Source organism: Canis lupus, chromosome 20, assembly GCF_003254725.2.
Source record: "Canis lupus dingo isolate Sandy chromosome 20, ASM325472v2, whole genome shotgun sequence".
NCBI lineage: Eukaryota > Metazoa > Chordata > Mammalia > Carnivora > Canidae > Canis > Canis lupus.
In genome coordinates, this window is record NC_064262.1 from 1,040,955 (window position 1) to 1,049,522 (window position 8,568).

Below are 8,568 nucleotides of genomic sequence, written 5' to 3' on the forward strand. Positions count from 1 at the left end.
GCGTGCCCTCCCTGGATCCCTCTGGTCTCCCCACCACCAGGGAAAGGGCATCAATGGCCACAAAGGGTAACTGTCTAGGAGAGAAGGGCAGAGTCTGGCGGGTGGGGCTGTCCCCACCGTGCCAACCTCAGACTCCTGCGAGGCTGGGGGCCCCTCCTGCCAGTCCGCATTCAAAGAGCTGTCGACCTAGAGCCAAGGTGGGAAACGCCAGCCCTGCACGGCCCTTGGGATGTACTGGACAATTCGAGCAGGAAGGTTTGCAGTCTGCGATGCAGAACCTTTGTCAGCTGGAGCAAGCGGGACGGCAGCAGCAAGCGCCGTGCTAGCCTCCCTGTCGCGCGGCTGCTGCGGTTGTGTTCCGCTCCGGGCCTCGGTGCCCGCCGCCTCGGAGGCCTGCAGTCCGCCTCGGGCTCCGCAGCCCCGGGACGCCTGGAGCAAAGGGGCGGGGTTAGCCCTCCGCCGCAAGCCCCCGGTCGTCTCTCTGGCTGCGTAGGGCTGGACCCAGGCCTACGATCGTAGCGGACTCTCAGGCGAACTCAGCGCCCTGACGTCCGCTCGGGCCGGGACTGCGCGGCTCGGGGCTGGTCCCCGCCGCCCTGCGGCCGCCCCCTGCGGCAGGTCCCCGCGCGCACCGCCCAGGCCGGCCGCCAGGTGGCAGCGGGCCTCCCGGGAAGCGAGCGGCCCCGGCCGGTTCCCCGCCGGCTGCTGGGCGCAGGTGCATCCCCCGCGGCCGGCCCCAAGCACCTGCGCGCGGAGAGCGGGCCCGGTCCGGACAGCGTCCCCCGTCCTGACCACACGATTCCGCCCCTCAGGTCAACTCGGGGGTCCTGACGGGTCCGCTGAGCGGAAGGGATAGGAGCGTGCAGTGCGACCTGCAGAGGCTGCGGCACAGATGCCTGGTGCAGTCCCGCTGATTGAAAGAGGAGATACACACTGTCCTCTTCAGGAGCGGGAACCCCCGTTCTGGGGACCGGTCGGGAAGAAGATGGCTGAGGGCGGGAGTGGGGAGCCCAGTGCGCGGGCTGCTCTGCAACGTGTCGGCTCCGGGAAACCCCACAACGGCCCTCTGGTTCCGCAAGCTGCTTTGATCATTCCCATTTTACAGGCAAGGAAACTGAGGCCGAGAGAAGTTGTGACTCGCTGGAGCCCATTTCTGAGTAAGTGGCCGCGATGCAGAATGGAGGTAGGGAGAGTGGCGTGGAGGAGGGGAGAGACGCCGGAGAGAGATGGGTAAGCGAGCGAGCGAGGCGCCGGGGTGCCTGCTGGGGACGGCATGGGACAAGCCACCAGCACCGGTGGACCCCCTCCCCGAGGGCTGGGCCGCGAAGCATGGCGCCCTCTGGGAGCCAGGCCCGGGGCTCAGGGCCCTTCTTCTCCTTTGCCGCAGCTCAGGCCACACGCCCCTACTAGCCACGGTCTCAGAGCCCTTGCACTCACCGTTGTTTGCAATGCTCTCTTTGTGTGAGTTTCTGATGAATGCCTGGCGCCCTCTGCCACCAAGACTGGAAGCTCCACGAGGATGGGGAGCTGCTGTGTTTTCACCATTGTGTCATCAGCGCTGAGAGCATGCTCTGCATGGCTTGACTCTCATGAGTAGTAGGAATGAGGTGAAACACAGCAAGAAGTTCAACGCTGGGTAGCTGTGGGGTGGGGGGCTTTGGGGTGTTGGTTGCACAGAATCATCTCTTTTGTCTCAGCCCCTCCTTCTCTTTCAAGGCCCGACTCTTACAGTATTAGGTATATGTCCTTTCAATACATAGAAACTGAAGAGATGCTCATTGCTTGTAGAAAGTGAAAAGAGTGAAAGAGGCTGACGATATGTTTGAGGCCACATCCTTTCTACTGTTGCCTTGGCTGCTTCCCAGCTGTGAAATATCTAAGTGTAGCCACGCCATTTCACTGGAATAGCTGTCTCGGGGACGTGACCAGGAGGTGATTGAGCAGGCTGTGTCCCCTGGGAGAGGGGGCTACAGGGGAATCACTCACTGCTCCATCTCTGAGCCTCAGCTCTTTCCCTCCTTCTTCCAGGAGTTACATAATGACCTCATAAAACTGGAGCCAGCACTCTCCAATTTGACTCCTATTCACTTGCAGGAATCTTTTATTTCACCTACAAGAATCTTTTATTCCTCAACTGTAAAGGTGTCTGCTGGTTTAAAGATGCAGAGTAATAGTTATTGAAGATGTGACTGGTTTCTACAAGTTCCACTATCTAATTTGGGAGACCAGTAACTGATGATTACTAGAATCCTGGTGGTTTTATTTCCCTGTTTATTTATCTTGCAGTATTATTTGTGCTTCTTGTCCTCAAACTGTCATGTGTGAGAATTTTCCAAGAGGAGGTCTGAGTGTGCTCCTCCCTGCCTTTGCCTTTCTTCCTTTTTTAATGGCTATAAGGATTAGTGTCTAAATAAAATCAACCAACAGGAATACGTACATTCTACTGCTTTATGAATCTGACAGGTGATAGTAATGGGTGGCAAACCCATAGAATAGAAAACCTATAAAACAGGTCTCCAAGCACCTCTCTTTTGTCAAGTTGTGATGAAAGATATCTATAGACTCAGGGAAAAAAACTCAACCAGCCAGGGAGTGTGGGTGCATTTCTTAGGTCTGGCAGAGAAGATGTTTATAACACACACGAGACTGAAATTCTAAGTTGCAAAAATATCAAAGCTGGGCTTGGAGGAAGATCTTGACTTTTCTCCATTTACAAAGTGTGTGAATTTGGGATTATCCTGTATTTATTCCAGTCACTGGGAAACAAAAGACATAAAGCCTGGTTCTTAGGAAAAGCAGAAAGAGGAAGACTCGGGAGTCTAATGAATGTGATTCTAGGATTTGTCCTGCAGGAGTGGAGCTAGAGCTAGAAGTTTTCATCCACCTCATCTCTGGGCCAGCACAACCCAGCCACACTTAGTCCCCCAGTGGCCCAGCAAGGACAGCCATGAACACTCAATACCATCCATAGGAACACCTGGGGCAGACTTCCTTACCTGCCTCCCACACTTATCTGTGTCAAAGCTGATTCTTTACCTAGGCTTGGCTTTCCTTTTCAGACACTTTCTGCATATTGGAACAGTCAACTGATATTATTTTCTTGGCTCAATCCTTTGTACTTTGGAGGAATTTTCACACTTTCTGGCTTTCTCCTTTCTCTCCCCAGGGAGAACAAGTCAACCTAGCTTTGACTCCCAAGGACCCATCAACTAATTCCCTATTGGAGCCCCCTCAACCAACCTGTTAAAAAAAAGTCAATGAATTACCCTTTTAAAGCAGTGAGAAGGGGTGCCTGGGGAGCAGAAGAGAAAGGCTGGTGGAAGAGAAGAGGTACGTAGGACTTGAAGGCTGCCCCTATTCTTCCCAGACACAGCTAAAGTGAACACCTCTGGTCGATCTCCATTTTAGCACCAGCGCTGCTAACTGCTTGGATCTGATTGCAAATTTGTGAGATGATTTGAGAATTTGAACATGAGTTATGAGAAAGTCTTTTCACCATGTCCTCTAAATAATAACACTATGAAAGAGAGTTACCAAATAGAATCAATGAAAAATATATCTGAGGAATCAGATTGAATAGAGAAAGCAGGACAGGAAATTTGAATAAGTATAGGTAATGACTCCAGAGAAATTTTACAAAGATATTGCCTTTGTAAAAAAAAATATAAATGTTATTGATAAATTAGAAAAAAACAAAGCTCATAGGTGGATGGAAAATGGAATGAATACAGTTGAAGGTCAAATCAGTAATGCAGAAAAACCTACCTGAGGAATTATCCCAGAACATGTAATAAGAATACAAAGTAATAACATGGAACAAAAGTTAAAGGACATAGAAGATAAATGGAAAAAGTGCAAAAACCATTATAGAGGAACTCTAGAGAGTAGAGAGAATGGAAGGAAGGAAATTTTCTATGAAATAGTAGAAGTGCTCTCCAAACTGAAGAAATAATGATGCTGAGATTGACAGAGACTTTCAAAAGATCAACACGGTAATAGAGCAATATCTTCAAAGTCCTCAATTGAAATTGCCTGGAACTTACCACTGTATACCAAGCTTAGCTATTATAAATCTATCTTTCGTTGAGGACAAAATGAAGACATTTTCAGACATGCAAGAAGTCAAACATTTAAGATCCACAGATACTCTCTAAAAGAACCCGAAATACTGAAAAATGAATTCTAGCCAGAAGCAAAATGAAGACATGCAAAAGGAGTGGAATACAATAAACATTGCATCAAATAAATGATCAAATAAAACAGTAAATGCTGCTTTTGAAGAGTAAGTATTGGTTGTTTAAAGTGGGAAATTTTAAATAACAATGCAGGTGCACCACTTGGAAAACTGACACTATCCTCAAATACTAAATATATGCATAGGTTATGATCCAGCAATTCTTTTCGTGGGCATGTATGTTTCCTGTGAAAATTATTGAAATGGAACCTGTTTTTTTTTTAAAAAACTTTATTTATTTATTCATGAGAGACACAGGCAGAGGGAGAAGCAGGCTCCTTGCAGGGAGCCAGACATGGAACTCAGTCCTGGGTCTCCAGGATCATGCCCTGGGCTGAAGAAGGCGCTAAACTGCTGAGCCACCCAGGCTGCCCCAGAACCTGGTTTAAAATGGAGTAGGACACCAGCAGATGGAGCTCTCACCTCCTACAGCTTCCTGTTGATTGCAGACCCACCCAATCTTGGGGATCTTGCCAGGCTATACTTCTTGTTATACCTTTACTATCCTAGGGGATCCCTGGGTGGCGCAGCGGTTTGGCGCCTGCCTTTGGCCCAGGGCGCGATCCTGGAGACCAGGGATCGAGTCCCACCTCGGGCTCCCGGTGCATGGAGCCTGCTTCTCCCTCTGCCTGTGTCTCTGCCTCTCTTTCTCACTGTGTGCCTATCATAAATAAATAAATTAAAAAAAAATAAAATAAAAATTCCTTTACTATCCTAGTGGGGGGATGGAAGAAGGGTTTTCCCCCTCACTCAGCAACAGCCCAGCCAACGAGAGACAGTCACAACTCAGACAATGAAAAGCCACTACCTTGAACTCCCAGCTTTACTCCAACGGACTTTTTGTTTATGGCAGACCCTGCCAACTCTACCCTTTTCTCTGTAAAGTCTTCCTCTCCTTTGTTTTTTGGACCTCTGTAGCTTGCTCAGATTGGAATGCTCTGCTTTTCCCCGAATAAGCCCATTTTTGCTGGTAAAATAGCAGCCGGTCTTATTTTTAAGGTTAACAATACATAAGGAATGCATAGATCTCTGTACCAAAAAGATAAGTGCCAAGATGCTCATAGCAACATTATCTGCAACACCCACAAACTGGGACAGATGAATGTTCATCAGCAGTAGAACAGATAACTTATGATATAGTCATAGAAACCACCACTGCTCTATGCTTCCGTGGAGTCAAAAAGGCGTAATGATGGGCTAAAGGAGTTAGACACAGAGGAATAGATGCTGCGATGTTACATAACAAGTTGAGGAACAGAGCACATCGGCTTACAGTGATAGGCTTACCTGTGGCTGGGGGAAGGAATGGGAGAACACAAAGGCTTTGTGAATACTGGGAATGTTCTGTGTTTTGCTCAGGATAGGATTTGCACAAGTGAGTTTTCCTTGGAAAAATTAATCAAGTTGTATGCTTTACATCTAGGGATGTTATGCGTATGTCTGTTATACTTTAATGGAAAGCAAAATAAATTAACCATGGAATAAAAATTCTAGGGAAGTGGTCAATGTAGTAAAAGAAAGTAGAACTGTTGTTTGGCCTCTTGTGGGAGTAACTCACCTACAGATAGTGTCTTTTAAAGGTGAGAAAATGTAACAAAGAAAATTCAGTTGGCATAACAAGGTGTAAGAAAAGGGGGAAAGAAAATTAAAAAGCATAATACACATAAAACAAACACACAAAAAGGAATGAACAACTCTAAGATCAGTCATCACAATAGATGTGATTGGGTTAAACTTGTTAATTGAAAAATAAAAGACCCTTGTTGGATAAAAATATAAACTCCAGCTGTATACTCTTTTTGGGAAACATATCTAAAAGAAACAATCCAGGAAAAATGAAATTGAAGGAATGAAAATGCTAATAAAACAAAGAAAAATGGTAATATTAAATTCAGATGAAATGGAATTCAAGGCCAAAGCATTTATAATAAAAGCATATTGAAAAGGGGAACAATCTGCAGGGTAACTAATGATCATTTTTTATTGTCCTTAAAGCATAGCTTCAAAATACTTGGAGAAGAAAACTGATAGAATTACAAGTAGAACAAACCAAATTCTAACATCTGATTGGGGAATTTTGACAAAACTCTCATAGAATTTACCTAAAATGCCAAATGAGCTTGAGCTAATCACACACACACACACACACACACACGCACACACACACACACACCGTTCTGCTCAACTAACAGAGATTATACTTTTCTTTGAATTACAAATGGAATATTCTGAAAAATTGTATCTAAGGCCATAAAGGAAATCTTAATAAATTCTAAAAATATGCTATTATTTAGGCGATGGTCTCTGATTGAAATGAAATAAATTAGAAGTTAACAAAGACGTTTTAATAGCTCTTGAATTAAAGGGAAAATAAAAATTTGTAATGTACAAACTATCTATGTCTGAATAGCAGCAGGTCCCCATCACAAAATTTGTGTTTTTCTGCCCAGCCGACACTCAAAGGAAAAGTATGGCTTACATGCATGCATTCATTAGAAAACAACCAAAAAAAGGTGGACAATGAATGAACTAAACTTTCAACTCAGGAAACTATTTTCTTTTAAAAATTTTAAAATTCCTAGACTGTAGGGTGATTGAATTAACACTAAACAATAAATTAATAAAATTTGAACAAAAACAGTGCAGTTGATCAATGAAATACATGGTCCAAGAGACAACAGAGGACAGTTTGGGAAAACAAAGTATATGCTGATCTCTGTCATAAATGCAGATGCAAAACTCCTAAATAAAATCCCATACAAGGGCAGCCTGGGTGGCTCAGTGGTTTAGCATCACCTTCTGACCGGGGCCTGATCCTGGAGACCTGGGATTAAGTCCCACGTACGGCAACCTGCACAGAGCCTGCTTCTCCCTTTGCTTGTGTCTTTGCCTCTCTCTCTCTGTGTCTCTCATTAACAAATAAAACCTTAAAAAAAAATCCCATACAAGGTGGAAACATGGAGGGCCACATAGAGGGCTCAGCGTTGCCCAGCAAGGTCACTCAGGCTGAGTCATTTTGTGTTCTTGTTAGTCTGAATTTACTTCTCCTGACCCCTCCCTCTCTCACTGTGTGCACCCATCTACCTATTTTTTGTCTTATCTGGATGTACCTCTTCTAAATATGCTTATTTGTGAATCTCTAGATCTTTCTTTTCTTTTTCCTTTAGTTTTACGTGTTTTGTTTCTTTTGTGTGTATGTGTGTCTACGTTGTTTCTGTGAAAAGTATCTTTTCCCACTTCTGTGTTTATGTTTTTTCTTCTCTATTTCTCTCCCTTAATTGTTAAAAATATAAAAAATAAGTAAATGTTATGATTTTATTAATTGAATGTGTTCCTTGTTTTAAATTTGAAATTAGACCATTTTGGGGCAGCTTGGGTGGCTCTTTTTAATCTTAAAAAAATAAAATAAATTAGACCATTTTTGTAGTATTATCTTTTAAAATTAAATTGATTGAGTTCTTGATTTTTTAAAATTTAGCAAATTCAATCCGTCTATTAAAAGACATCTCTGGAATTCAAGTGTGTGTTAAATTTTTTAAAAATATTTTATTTATTTATTAATGAGAGACACAGAGGAGGCAGAGACACAGGCAGAGGGAGAAGCAGGGTCCACCCAGGGAGCCCGATGTAAGACTCAATCCCAGGACTCCAGGATCACACCTTGGGTGGAAGGGAGGTGCTCAACCACTGAGCCACCCAGGTGTCCCTTGTGTTAAACTTTAGAAAAAAATCTGCCAATTTAAATCACTGCTTTACTGGAGTACAAGAAAAACCACATAATTGTTTTCATAGAGAACAAAAACAGTTTTGAAAATATTCCACATACATACTTTCATGATAAAAAAACCCCACAAAGCTTCTAGCAAATTAGGTTCTTTTGTAATATGATAAAGGGCATTAAAACTCTACAGTAATCATACTTGATAACAAAATAAAAAAGAAACAGTATTACTCTTTTTGCACTATTCAACCTTTTTATTGGAGATGCTAGCTAATACTATAATACAAGGGGAAAATGCTATTAACATTGGGAGAAAAAGAACAAAACCAAGATTATGTACAGACCAAATGATCACCTCCCTAGAAAATTCTCAAGAGAATCAATTGACAAACGAATAAGAGAGTTAAGCAGTATAGCCAGATATAAGATCAGCACAGAAAAATCGATAGCTTAATTACATACTAGCAAAAACCAATTAGAAAATGAAATGAGAAATGAACCCATTCTTAGAAACAACAGTCTATAAAATATCTAGAAACAAACTTAATGTCTACAAACTGTATAAAGAAAGTGACCAAAGTTTACTGAATGTCCTTCAATAAGAGTTAGTTAT

General features: G+C 43.7%; 1 long non-coding RNA gene across 1 annotated transcript; it reads left to right on the top strand.

Moving 5' to 3' along the window:
* Window positions 1-652: 652 nt before the first annotated feature.
* LOC118351701 (uncharacterized) lies at window positions 653-4,929 on the top strand. Its single transcript, XR_004807568.2, has 2 exons — window positions 653-1,157; window positions 3,167-4,929. It is a non-coding gene; the product is annotated as an uncharacterized LOC118351701 (long non-coding RNA).
* The last annotated feature ends 3,639 nt before the right edge of the window (window positions 4,930-8,568 follow it).